The sequence below is a fragment of the Phodopus roborovskii genome, unplaced genomic scaffold (genome assembly GCF_943737965.1).
Source record: "Phodopus roborovskii unplaced genomic scaffold, PHOROB, whole genome shotgun sequence".
Lineage (NCBI taxonomy): Eukaryota > Metazoa > Chordata > Mammalia > Rodentia > Cricetidae > Phodopus > Phodopus roborovskii.
This window is the reverse complement of record NW_026125540.1, coordinates 2,627,043-2,640,081: the sequence shown is the minus strand read 5'-3', so window position 1 is coordinate 2,640,081 and position 13,039 is coordinate 2,627,043. Positions and strand designations below refer to the sequence as shown.

The following is a 13,039-nucleotide window of genomic DNA, read 5'->3' as shown; positions in this document are numbered from 1 at the left end:
AAAGAGACATAGAAAATCTCTGAAGTACTAAGAATAGAATTCATTTCCTGGTTTCACCAGAGAAATCATTCACATTACACAATGATGATAAAAAGAAAAAGAAAAAGAAAAAAAAAACTGCTGCTGAACAATATGCTGTCACTATGACACCTATGACATTATTTCCATATGTCACTGATATATATATAACTCACAACTTTTTAATAATTTTTTTATTTATATTTGAAATAAACTTTTTAAATGCCAAGCCCAGTTACTTCACCCACCCCTCCTCCCCTGTACTCCTCCCAACCGCCATCTTATCCCCTTTCTTCTCCCCAGGAGGGTGAGGCCTTCAGTGGGGAATCTACCCAGTCTGTCATATCATTTGGAGCAGGGCCTAGGTCCTCCCCCATGTGTCTAACTGCGAAAGCATGCCTCCATGTGGGATTGGCTCCCAAAGTTCATTTGTATACTAGGGATAAGTACTGATCCACTAACAGAGGCCACATAGACTTCCCAAGCTTCCTAAATGAGACACACATTCAGAGGGTCTGGGTTGGTTTTATGCTGGTTTCCCAACTATCAGACTGGGGTCTATGAGCTCCCCATCCTTCAGGTCAGCAGGTCTTGACTCCTCTCTGCTCATCACTCCTCTCTGCAACTGGATTACAGTAGTTTGGCTCAGTGTTTAGCTGTGGGTGTCTGTCTTTGCTTCCATCAGCTACTGGCTAAAGGCTCTCACTCAGGATCATTTCGTCTAGTTGCATTAATTTGCTTGTGTATTTCAAGAATCCATTGTTTTGGTTTTTCAATGAGTAGTACTCCATTGTGTAAATGTACAAGATTTCCTCCATCCATTCTTCAGATAAGTGATATTTAGGTTGTTTCCAGGTTCTGGATATTACTAATAATGCTGATATGAACATAGTTCAACAGATGTCCTTGCTATGTGAATGTGCATCTTTTGGGTATATTCCTAAGTGTGGAATTGCTGGAAGAGATCCTTGGTCCTGTATCCACCAGGAGATGGAGAGACCCCACTGGTATGCATTGGAAGAAGGGATGGGTAGACAATAGTATAAAAACACAGTAAACAACAGAAAGATCAATATGACACCACCAGACTCTAGGGACTCCACACCAGCAAGTCATGAAGTCTCAAAATAGATGAAGCATAAGCAAATGACCCCCCAAAAAAAAGCATCATGGAGATTACAGAGATCCCCCCCCCAGAAAAAGGAAATGAGAAAATCCGTTAAAGAAATGGAAGAAAAGGCAAACCAAATATTGTAAGAAACAATTCAAACAGTGTTAGCTCATGATTTTTATTGGTGCTCCTGTTTCCCTATGTACTGGTGCTAGGACATTCAAACATATTATTTGTTGTTGCCTATACAGATATGTTTTTGAGATTTTATGTACTGAAAAATGTGAATGACATTCACTGATAGACTGCTCTTAGCAAATATGGGAGTACATATATTTGTATGGCCTAACAGTATTTTGATCTCATCTATTCAAAGTAAAAGGAGAAATTAGACTCTAGTTATTTGATCTCTGATTTCTATATGCATACTATTAGAGCCAAATTAGGTGTTCATTTACACAGACACACACTCATGAAACATACACATGCGTATGAATGTATGGACAAATGAATGAAACTTAATCTTAGAAGATAACTTTTGATAATTTATCTCAAAATAAATTATACCAATTAAACTTCCCATCATAAATGAGAGTTTTTTTATGTTTTCATAACTTATTTTTATGCTAGTGTAAGAAAGTAGCCCTAGAAGTAAGAAACCCAGGAAATTGAATAATAACAATATTCCCTGTGTTTCCATTGCCTTGCAGTATGCCCTGTCTGAATGGACTTTGAGACCATTAGACAGGACCAAGGGACAGAAAATTAACAAACAAACAAAAGAACTAGCAGACATTATGGCCCAATTGTGATTAACAGATATCTATAGGATATTTCATACACAAAAGAATATAACTTCTTCTCAGCTCCACATAGAATCTTTTCTAAAATCACCCACATTCTTGGCAACTCAACAACTTCAACAGATACAAAAAAAAAAAAAAAATAGAATAGTCACCTGTATCTTAAAAAACCACCATGCTTTAAAGTTGGAATTCAACAACAACACAAATTGCAGAAACCCTACAAACTCATGGAAAGTGAACCATTTGCAATCGCACCATTCCTGGGTCAAGGAAGAAAAACAGGAAGAAATGAAATACTTCCTAGAATTCAATGAGAATGAAGACACAAGATATCCAAACACATGGGACACTTTGAAAGCAATTCTAAGAGGAACGTTGATTGCACTACGTACCCATATGAAGAAAACAGAGGATAGTCACATTAGAGATTTAACAGCACACCTGAAAGCTCTAGAACAAAAAGAAGCCAACTCCCCACGGAGGAGAAGATGGTCAATAAAGTAGAACCTAGGAAAACAATACAAAGAATCAATGTAACAAAGAGTTGGTTCTTCCAGAAAATCAAAAACATAGACAAACTCTTATCCAAACTAACCAAAAAGCAGGCAGAGAATATGTAAATCTTCAAATTCAGAAATGAAAATGGGGACATAACAACTGACACTGAGGAAATCCAGAGTCTTCATGTCACACTTTAAAAATCTGTACTCCACAAAATTCAAAAATTTAAAGGAAATGGACAATTTTCTGAATAGATATAACTTACCAAAATTAAATCAAGATCAGATAAACAATTTAAATAGATCCATAACCCCTTAGGAAATGCAAGCAGTCATCAAAACCTTTCCAAACAAACAAATTAATTACAAAAAAGCCCTGGGCCAGATGGCTTCAGTGCAGAATTCTACCATGAATTCAAATAGTTAATACCAATACTACTCAAATTGTTCCACTTCAAGAGAAGCAGAGGGTTCATTACCAAACTTTATTACAAGTATACAATTACCTTGGTACTCAAGCCATACAAAGACACAACTAAGAAAGAGAACTACAGACCAATATCCCTCATGAACATTAATGCAATAATACTCAATAAAATACTACTGGCAAATCAAATCCAAGAAAACCTCAGAGAAATCATCCACATGACCAAGTAGGCTTCATCCCAGGGATGCAGGGATAGTTCAACATAAGAGACTGTATCAATGTGTTCCACCGTATAAAAAACTGAAAAAGAAAATCCACATGATCTCCTTTGATGCTGAAAAAGCCATTGACAAAATTCTACACCCTTTCATGATATAGGTCTTGGAGAGATCATGGATAACAGGAACATACCTAAACATAATAAAAGCAATATACAGTAAACCAATAGCCAACATAAAACTGAATGGAGAGAAGCTTACTGCAATTTCTCCAAAATCAGGAACAAGAAAAGGCTGCCCTCTTTCTCCATATCTCTTCAATATTATACCTGAACTTCAAATTAGAACATTATGACAACAAAAGTAGTTCAAGGGGATAAAAATTTAAAGGAAGAAATCAAACTTTCATTATATGCAGATGATATGACAGTTTACATAAGTGACCCCCAAAAACATACCAGGAACTCCTACACATGATAAACACCTTCAGCAAAGTGCCAGGATATGGGTTTTACTAAAAAAATAAAAATCAGTAGCTCTACTATATATCTATTATATACAGATGATAAAGGGACTGAAAAAGAAATCAGAGAAATTACACCTTTATAATAGACACAAACAACCTAAAATATCTTGGGGTAATATTAACTAAACAAGTGAAATATCAATATAGCAAGAAATTTGCATCTTTTGAAAGAAATTAAAATAGAAACCAAAAATGGAAAGCTCTCCCATGCTCTTAGATAGGTAGGATAAACATAGTAAAATGGCTATCTTGCCAAAACCAATCTACAGATTCAATGCAATCCCCTTCCAAGTCCCAGCACAATTCTTCACTTACCATGAAAGGATAATAATCAACTTTATATGAAAAACCAGACCAAGTATAGTCAAAACAACCCTGTACAATAAAGGAATTTCAGGAGCAATACCATCCCTGACATCAAGCTCTTGTATAGAGGTTCAGTCCTGAAAATGGGTTAGTATTGGCATGAAAATAGACAGGTAGACAAATGGAATCAATTTGAAAATCCTGATATTAACCCATACAACTATGAACACCTGATATTTGACCAAACAGTTAAAATTTCACAATGGAAGTAGTAAAGCATCTTCAAAAAATGGTGCTGGCATACCTTGATGATAGTATGTAAAATACTAAAGATAGATACCTGTCTATTGCAATGCACAATATGTAAGTTCAAATGGATCAAAGACCCCCAACATAAATCCAGCCTCACTTAACTTCTTAGAAGATAAAGTAGGAGGTATGCTTGAACAAATTCTTGCAGGAGACTACTTCCTGGATATAACACCAGTAGCACAGACACTGATATCAACAATTAATCAATGGGACCTCCTGAAAATGAGAAGCTTCTGTAAGGCAAAGGCCACAGTGAATGACAGTCCACAGACTGGGAAAAGATCTTCACCAACCCCACATCTGACATAGGGTTCATCTCCAAAATATACAATGAACTCAAGAAAATAGTCACCAAAACACCAAATCATCCAATTAAAAAGTTTAGTACAGAACTAAATAGATAATTCTTCCATAGAGGAAACCTAAATGGCTGAAAAGACACTTAAGAAAGTGCTCAACCTCCTTAGCCTAAGGGAAATGCAAATCAAACAGCTCTGAGATACCATCTTACTACTGTCAGAATGGCTAAAATTAGAAACATCAATGGCAGCTTATCCTGGAGAGGATGTGGAGAAAGGGGAACACTCTTCCACTGCTGCTGGGAGAGCAAACTTGAAGAGCCACTTTGGATATCAGTGCCAACTAACAATTTGAGCTTCCATGGAAAGGCTATCATAAATGCCCTTCCCGGAGAGTGAGACCAACAACTAACTTCTCCATGGAGCCCTCAACTAATGCCTGTTGGAAACAGGATCAAACACCCATACATAAACACTAAGTCAAACTAGAACCCAGATGCAGATGGAGAGGACAAGACCATGCAGCAGAAACACATACAGACAGCTTACCTGAACAAGGAGGAGCTAATGGCCACTAGACTGATAGCTGGGAAGCCAGCATGGGACTGACTCAGATCCCCTTGAATATGGGTCTCAGCCAGGACTGAGCAGTCTAAGGGACTGAGCAGCAATGGACCATTTCAGATCCACTGACCTTGGGTCTCTATAGGAAGGCCTTTACAATCTATAGGACATCTGACAGTAGAATCAGGATGTATCACTGGTACATGAAAAGACTTTGAGATCACATTTGTCATCGAGGGATACTCCTTCAACCTAGAGACAAGAGGGAGTGCCTAGGTCTACTTCAAATGACTTTACAGATATTGATGATCTCTCCTGGAAGGCCTCACCCTCCTGGAGTGGGTAATGAACAGATAGGAGGGTATTTTGGTGTGCAGATGTGAATGTGAGTGAACTGGTATTGATATGTAAATTAAGAAAAAATAATTAAAAATAGTAAGAAAAAATGGACTTTGGGAGCTCATTCCCTATGGAGTGATATTTCAACCCAGATACATGGGGGAGGGTATAGGCAAAGACAGACTTTGCTGAATCCCTTACTGTGCTTCAGGAGTGGGTGCCATGTGGGTTTCGGGGGGTTGGTGAGCAGGATGTGAGGATGGGAGGTATAGGGAATGAGGGCACTGATTGTGAAATTATTGTGTCTAAATAAAACCAAACTTATCTTGGATAGGTTGAAGAGAGTTAGCAATCTCAAAACACACTATTCATTGAATATATTTCATTTATTATGTGTTTACTTACTTGACTATTCAAGACTTGACTATTCAACTATTGCATGCAGCTGCATGTCAGCTTACAATGTTTTGTTAAAGGATTTACCTGTATAGCATAATAAAGTCACGTCTATTTTATCGTGTAAGACACCGTTAGTCCAAATTAATTATTTTTCCATAATTAGTCTTCTGTGGTATATATAATTTATAATGGGCTTGATAAAGATTTACTATTTTTTATTTTAAATATGCATGTCATGAATAAAATAATAATACTGAAATAATAAATATTAATTTTCTACTGGTGAGTTGAAACCAATTTGTTATTTTGAATTTGCAATCATAATTCCACTATTATGAACATAGCACAAAAGCTCCTAATTTTCTTTATGTGAAGAATGCAAAAATATTTATTTTGTTAAGGAAATGCAAACACATTATAATTCAGCACCACACTATACCTTTTCATAAATCCTAGATAGCTGCCTGCTCATTCATGTAAGATAGAAACAGGAGCTTCACACTTTTTGCACATTCCTTTTATGTGGGTGGATAACAAGCCAGTCCAGCCTATTTCTGGTAAAGCAGCTGTTGTCTAAGTTGATTGATCTGACCTTCAATCTGATTGATTGGTACTTAGACTATGTAGGTTTCTGAATACTTGAATATTGTACTTGATTACATTTCACTCCATATGAAATCATCCCTCAAATACTAAGATTCCAAATTCTCATCAGCTTCACTGTATTCAGTCTGTTCTCTTTCTGTCTTCACATACATATTCACATAAATTTCAAAAACAGGTTGATAGCCCTATTATGAATACCAAAATACGTTTCAAACTCTTGTGTCATGTCTATTGCAGATATTATCAAATACTTCCAACTACTTTTGACATAAAATTCAACCTCCTTAACATAACACAACTTATTATTACTATGGAACAAATATACTTCAGTTGTGATCTTTATTCCATTTTTTCTATTTGTTTACTAATTTGAGAAAATAAATTAGTATCTGCCATTTTACATCTCCTTCCATGAAAAAGTGTAATAATGCTATGGCACAGATACTGGGATAAATCTGGAATATGTCAGTTTCTTAAATACAGTCTTTCAATGTAAATAGTTGTACTATCATCAATCCTTAGCATCAACAAAAGTAGCTTTCCTAATACTAAAAGTCCATGTACATTGTAGCTCCATCTGTTGCTAGGAATTTAGGTAGTACATTGATAAAGAGTGGACATTGTTTTCTGTTTCCTGATTATAGTGCAAATGTTTGAGGTTTTCTTAATTTACCATAATATTGGCTATATCTATGTTGTAAACAGCAATTTTAGTGGAAATATGTCCCTTCCATCACTTGCCTGTCCATGGCTTTTATTATGAAGAGTTATTGAAATTTTGAAAGAACCTTTCCTGTAGCTACCACATTTACTGATGATTTGATTTCTACATTTGGGTCTTCTTATGTGGTAGATAATAAATATTCTTTGATTTGTGTGTTGAATCATCCCAAGCATCTCTGAATGAGTCCAACTCAGTCATGATGAATGATCTTTCTAATGTGATTTTGAATTTGGATGGCTACTAATTCAAGTAAGCAAAATTATTCAGCAGAAAATATGATAATGCTGAGGGCATGCTTTCATCACAAATGCCCCTAAAGATGCTTTGAGGATGCCTTCTGGAGCTTTAAGAAAAGCCACTAGTATGTCTTCCATTTCTTTTTGACACATGGTCAGTTTGCAATGATTCCATTATCATCGTATACAAACTTGTCCATAGATACTTAGAGATATTTGGGTAAGTGATCATTTAAGAATTGCTTTTGTGTTCTCAGTCAATTTTAGGGCAGTAATATTAGGTTAATTTAAAGAGTGGATAAGGTGTGTTGAGTATTTTAAATGTTAGAAGCAGTTTGCAGTGGCCATTTAAAACATTGGAAACAATGAAAGGGGGAAGAGCAGATAGAGGATTTGCCCTGTGGAGTGTGGCAGGGAATGAGATGGGAGGGTAGTGGTGGGGGGGCAGGGGGAATGGGAAGAAGGGAGAATGGGAAGGAAGGAGGAAGGGAGGGAGCAAAGGAGAGGGAACTAGGATTGATATGTAAAATAAGAAGAAAAAAAGAAAAAGAAAATAACAAAAAAAAAAAGAAAGAAAGAAAGAAAAAAAAAAGAAAAGAAATAGGATTTGCCATGTGCTCTGTGCCATCTTTGGAAATAGGTTCATGACTATGCCCATTCATCTTCCTATCATTGTAGTTACAATGCAAAGATATACTCATTTTAAACTGTGATAGAACAAAATTTTGAAGCATCATATGTCTGCATTGGAGTCTCATAGGCAGTAGGATATCTAAAGAATCAAGGGAAACATGGATGACAGTCATAAGCCAAATCTTGGCTACAGTGTATAAACCTATCTCAAAAACCAAAATTAAATCAAGAAAAATTGAAGGCCCTGCTAGGCTGCTAATAACATGTTATGTTATATTTTGTACTTTGGCTCTGGAAGTCGTGTTTACACTTTCCCAAAAGTTACAGTACACATTCATATTTTAAAAAATAAGTACTAGATTTATTATTTCAGAAATGCATAAAAGTTACTTCATTAAATAATGTTAGTATTCTATACTTACCCATTTAGATGATATTGACATTCTCTTCCCCTGTTTAATCAGTTAATTTATTTATTTTTGCTAGTACTTTTCTTAGAACCATCAGTTCATAAGTAGATGACATTGAGACTTATGAAAGTACTTCCTTAGTTTAAGATTGTCCCACTAGCACTTATACCATAAATTAATCCATTCATTCTAATCTGCTTTATGTCATATGGCTCATTATCTCATTTCTCCATACTGCCCACGCTACTTCCTTATCCTTCTCAGAGTTATCTCTATGCCCAGAAGTTCTGTCTATACCTTCTGCTAGCTATTGGCCATTCATTCAGGTTTTTATTACACCAATCACAGCAATACATTTTCACACAGTGTACAAATACTTCACATTTCCCCCTTTTGTCTAAAAAAAAGGAAAGGTTTTAAGGCTAATAAAGTAAAACTACATACCATAAGAACAACTACCAGGTAAGAACTGCATTCACATTGTCTAGTCCTTTTTTTATTTGGCATATTTGCAAAATATATTATATATCTTGATGAATTTAAAGATTAGCACCTAAACTTGAATTACCATCCTACATTTATCTTTTTAGACATCAAAACATTTTCTTCAATAAATAATTTAAGCTTCCATGTCCCTCAACCTTATATACATTATACCCATTTTGTAGGTTTTTCTTCTGAATTTGTTAACAATAAAAAGTGTACTACCCCATCTTCAACTACAGCAAGTCCAAAGAAGGATGTCTTATCTGAGTAAACGCAGAGTTCAAAGCAAAAATCTTCTAAAAATACAAATGATAATGAAGGCTGTCTGCCTTGGTAGTCACCCACATTTCCCCTGAAGCGCATATGTCATCTGTCCTTGACCTAAAGTCTTAGAATATCAGGCAGACTTTTCTGTGAAGCAGGAATTTTGAAGAACTGCTCTTCCTTGTTTGGGCTAAGTTTAGAAATGCTTTCCTTGCATCCTGCTTGTCTAGTAAGCTGTTGAGAAAAATGGCAAGATTTGTTACAATGTAAACAAACACCAAATGGAGGTTCTTCAATACCCATCATCCATTTTTGAAGTAAATTAGTGAGAAATATCTCATTGTCCTGAAAATCCTTAATGTTATTAAAACATTTTATTGTCATATTATATAGGCCTTTGAAGTATTTAAAAATATATGTCTCTTTTTCTGACCACATGAGTCTTCAATCTGCTGAACAGCATGTCCACCTATTTTTTTACTTCTTGAGAGTCTAGCTTTCTGGTGAAGGTATTGGCTGGAGCCATGTTTATTGGCACAACTCTATGGAATTTCTAGGACCATGACACTACCAAGAAGCATGCTATTAGCTGATCATAAACACCATTTAGGTGTTTGGTAGCAGGTATGTATGTATATATGTATATTTAAATTAGAAACAATCTTATTTTACATACTAATTCCAATTCCCTCTCTTCCCTTTCTCCCATATCCGACCACTGACCCCCCCCCCCACCATTCCATCCAGGATTCACACCTCAGGGAGGGCAAGGCCTCCCCTAGGGAATAATCAATGTCTGTCACATAAATTGGAGCAGGGCCTAGGCCAACCCCCTGTATCTAGGTTGAGAGATTATCCCTCCATGGGAAATGGGTTCCCAAAGTCTCTTAGTATACAAAGGATAAATACTCGTTCCACTGCCATAGGCCCCATAGATTGCCCACAGGTCTTGTAGCTGACACCCACATTCTGGGGACCTAGTTCAGTCCTATTCTGGTTTCCCAGGTCTCAGACTAGAGTCCTTGAGAACCTGCTTTCTCAGGTCAGCTGTTTCTGTGGGCTTCCCCAACATGGTCTTGACCCTTTTGCTCATCGCTCCTCCCTCTTAACTGAATTCAGTGCTTAGCTATGAATCTCTGCTTCTACTTCCATCACCTACTGGATGAAGGCTCTAGGATGGCATTTTAGGTAGTCATCAATCTCATTATAGGAAAGGGCATTTAAGGTAGCCTCCCCACTATTGCTAAGATTCTTAGTAGCAGTTATCAATGTGGATCTCTGGTTGTTTCCCTAGTGCCAGATTTCTCTTTAAACCTATAAGGGATCTCTCTATTATGGTATCTCTTTCTTGTTCACCTCTGTTTTTCCCCCAACTCAATCTTCTTGATCCCTCATGTTCTCCTCCCCCTTTTCTTCTCCCCTTCTCTTTCTCCTACCTCCCTCCAACCCACCCCATTTACTCCAAATTTTCTCAGGATCTCTTGTCCTTTTCCCCTTCTCTGAGTCTCTCTTAGGATCCTCTTCATTTCCTATCTTCTCTGGAGGTGTATATAGATAATCAATAATGTGCTTTTGTAAGCATAAATACCATAGAACTTCAACTTCATCTCTTTATGAAATTACATATTTTCTTTGCCTATAAGTATAAATGTAAAATAAAGTGGACATTAGGAAAAATTTATACTGATTAGTACCAAAGAAAGAATGACTGTTGTTAAAATGCATAAAATCATCTACTTCTTCTTTGGAGCGATAGCAAAATTGATAAAAGCTAACTTGGAGAATATATATTTTCTGAGTCCTTGATAGTGTAACTGATAGTCTATACATCACAATATTATAATTGCAGTACTTTGAGTGTGCATAATGCATGAATAATATGTGTATGCTAATCAGTATTCTATTGCTGTGAAGATGAACCATGACCATGGCAAATTTATAAAGGAAAGCATTAAATTGGAGCTTGCTTATAGGTCAGAGGATAAGTCCTTATCATCATGATGCGAAGCATGGCAGTACATAGGAAGATATGGTTCTGGAGAGGAAATTAATAGTTCTATACCTGGATCTGCAGGCAGCAGAAAGATAGAAAGCCACTAGGGCCCCAGCTTGGTCCCTTGAAACCTAAAAGATGACAACCCACAGACACATTTCCTCCTCCTAGAAACCCATGTTTTCATGAGGAGCACTAGCATAAATAATTGGATTAAAAATGTTTTAATTATGGCACTAATTATAAATTATAAACTGTAGAACAATTAAAAGATATTTTATTTATAATTGAGGAAAATATGAAGTACAATTGTGTAAAATAGTAAAAAGAAATCAATGCAGATGCACCATATAAAATGGAGGGAGAAATGATTAATAGTGGTGATTGAGTGAAGGTGTAACTGGCCAAAAAAATAGCAAATAAGAATCATAAGTTAATATTTGGACCACAGGGAATATATTTCAATGAAAAGTTGTGACTTTTCAGAGAGAAATTTAGAATGACTGACAAAACATTAGACTACAAAGAAGATGTTTAATTGATTCCACCAATAAAAAACTTGGGAAAAGCAGGGTGTTTAATCAAAGCATCAATCACATGTTTAGAGACAAGGCTGGTGGTACATGGCTGTTATTCCAGGTACTCAGGAGACTGACAAGCATTAAACTCATAGACTCCCCGAACAGCTCAGCAAGACCCTATCTCAGAATGAAAAGCTTATAAATAAAATGAGGTTATGGATCAGTGATAGGAGAACTTTTCTAGGAAACATTGGGCATCAATTTTAATCCCCAATACCAAGAAAGAAGAAAAAAGTGTGGATGTATCATGCATAGGCTATTGTTTACTTCAAAAGACTAATATGAATTTTTTCACCTCATGGCACATTAGCAGTAATGGAAAGACAAATGAACTCACTGACCTGGTAGAACTATTTTTTGTATATATAAAGGAAAAATGAAACAATTAACCACATTACTCCCAATGGATAGTATTAGTATGTAGTCACAGGCCCAGGCCCTGCAGCTGTATTATCATCCCTGTTTCTGACAAGACTGAATCAATTCCCACACTTGTCTCACTTAATTGCATGATGGAAAGAAAATCAAAACGCTTGTGTGGGGAAGCTAACACTTCTCAAGAAGAAAAGAACATATATAAAAACATGTTGCTTGAATAAAAATTTAATATAAGCACTCATGGCTTAATTTTAATGCTGGTCTATATTAAGGGATTTATATTTGAATTGCGGTCTCTGAAATTATTTTAGAACTTCAGTTCTGACCTTCTTATCAAGACATATGTTATCTCCTTTTTTTCCAAACTGACTTTCAGGAATCATTCTATAGACACATTGTCTCAGGTTAGGGAACAAGTTCAATACAGGTGCAAATAACTTGAGAGTAATCATTTAATAACTTCTCTTAATTTTGTTCACAAACTTAATGTTTATTAGATTAAAATTGTATTATAATAGTGTTGTATGTGTGTCAGTATGTGAATGCTTTTGTATGGGTACATGACTGCAAAACACCAGTGACCATTTTGTTACTAAACATCAAAAAATTCTTGTTTTGTTAATCTATTGATGTTATTAACAAATAAAAGTTATACTGTTCCAGGTTTAAGAAATCCATATAAACAAAACTATGACTTGTATAATTTCAAAATCAGTCCTATGTATATATTACCTAGCAAATCTACATAGTAGTGCATGTTGAAACTCAATTCAACTTAACAGCTGAGGGTTCATTAAATCTTGGATTTATCAAAACACTGTGACATTTATGAAGGAGCTACCTATGTCAAAGCTATATTATTTCCTTGTATTCTCCATGCTTTACAGAGATGTGTGAGTAAGA

General features: G+C 35.8%; 1 pseudogene; it reads left to right on the top strand.

The window, feature by feature from the left end:
- The window catches only part of LOC127216308 (hsc70-interacting protein-like), a 100,983-nt pseudogene that overhangs the window by 76,136 nt on the left and 11,808 nt on the right, over positions 1 to 13,039 (top strand).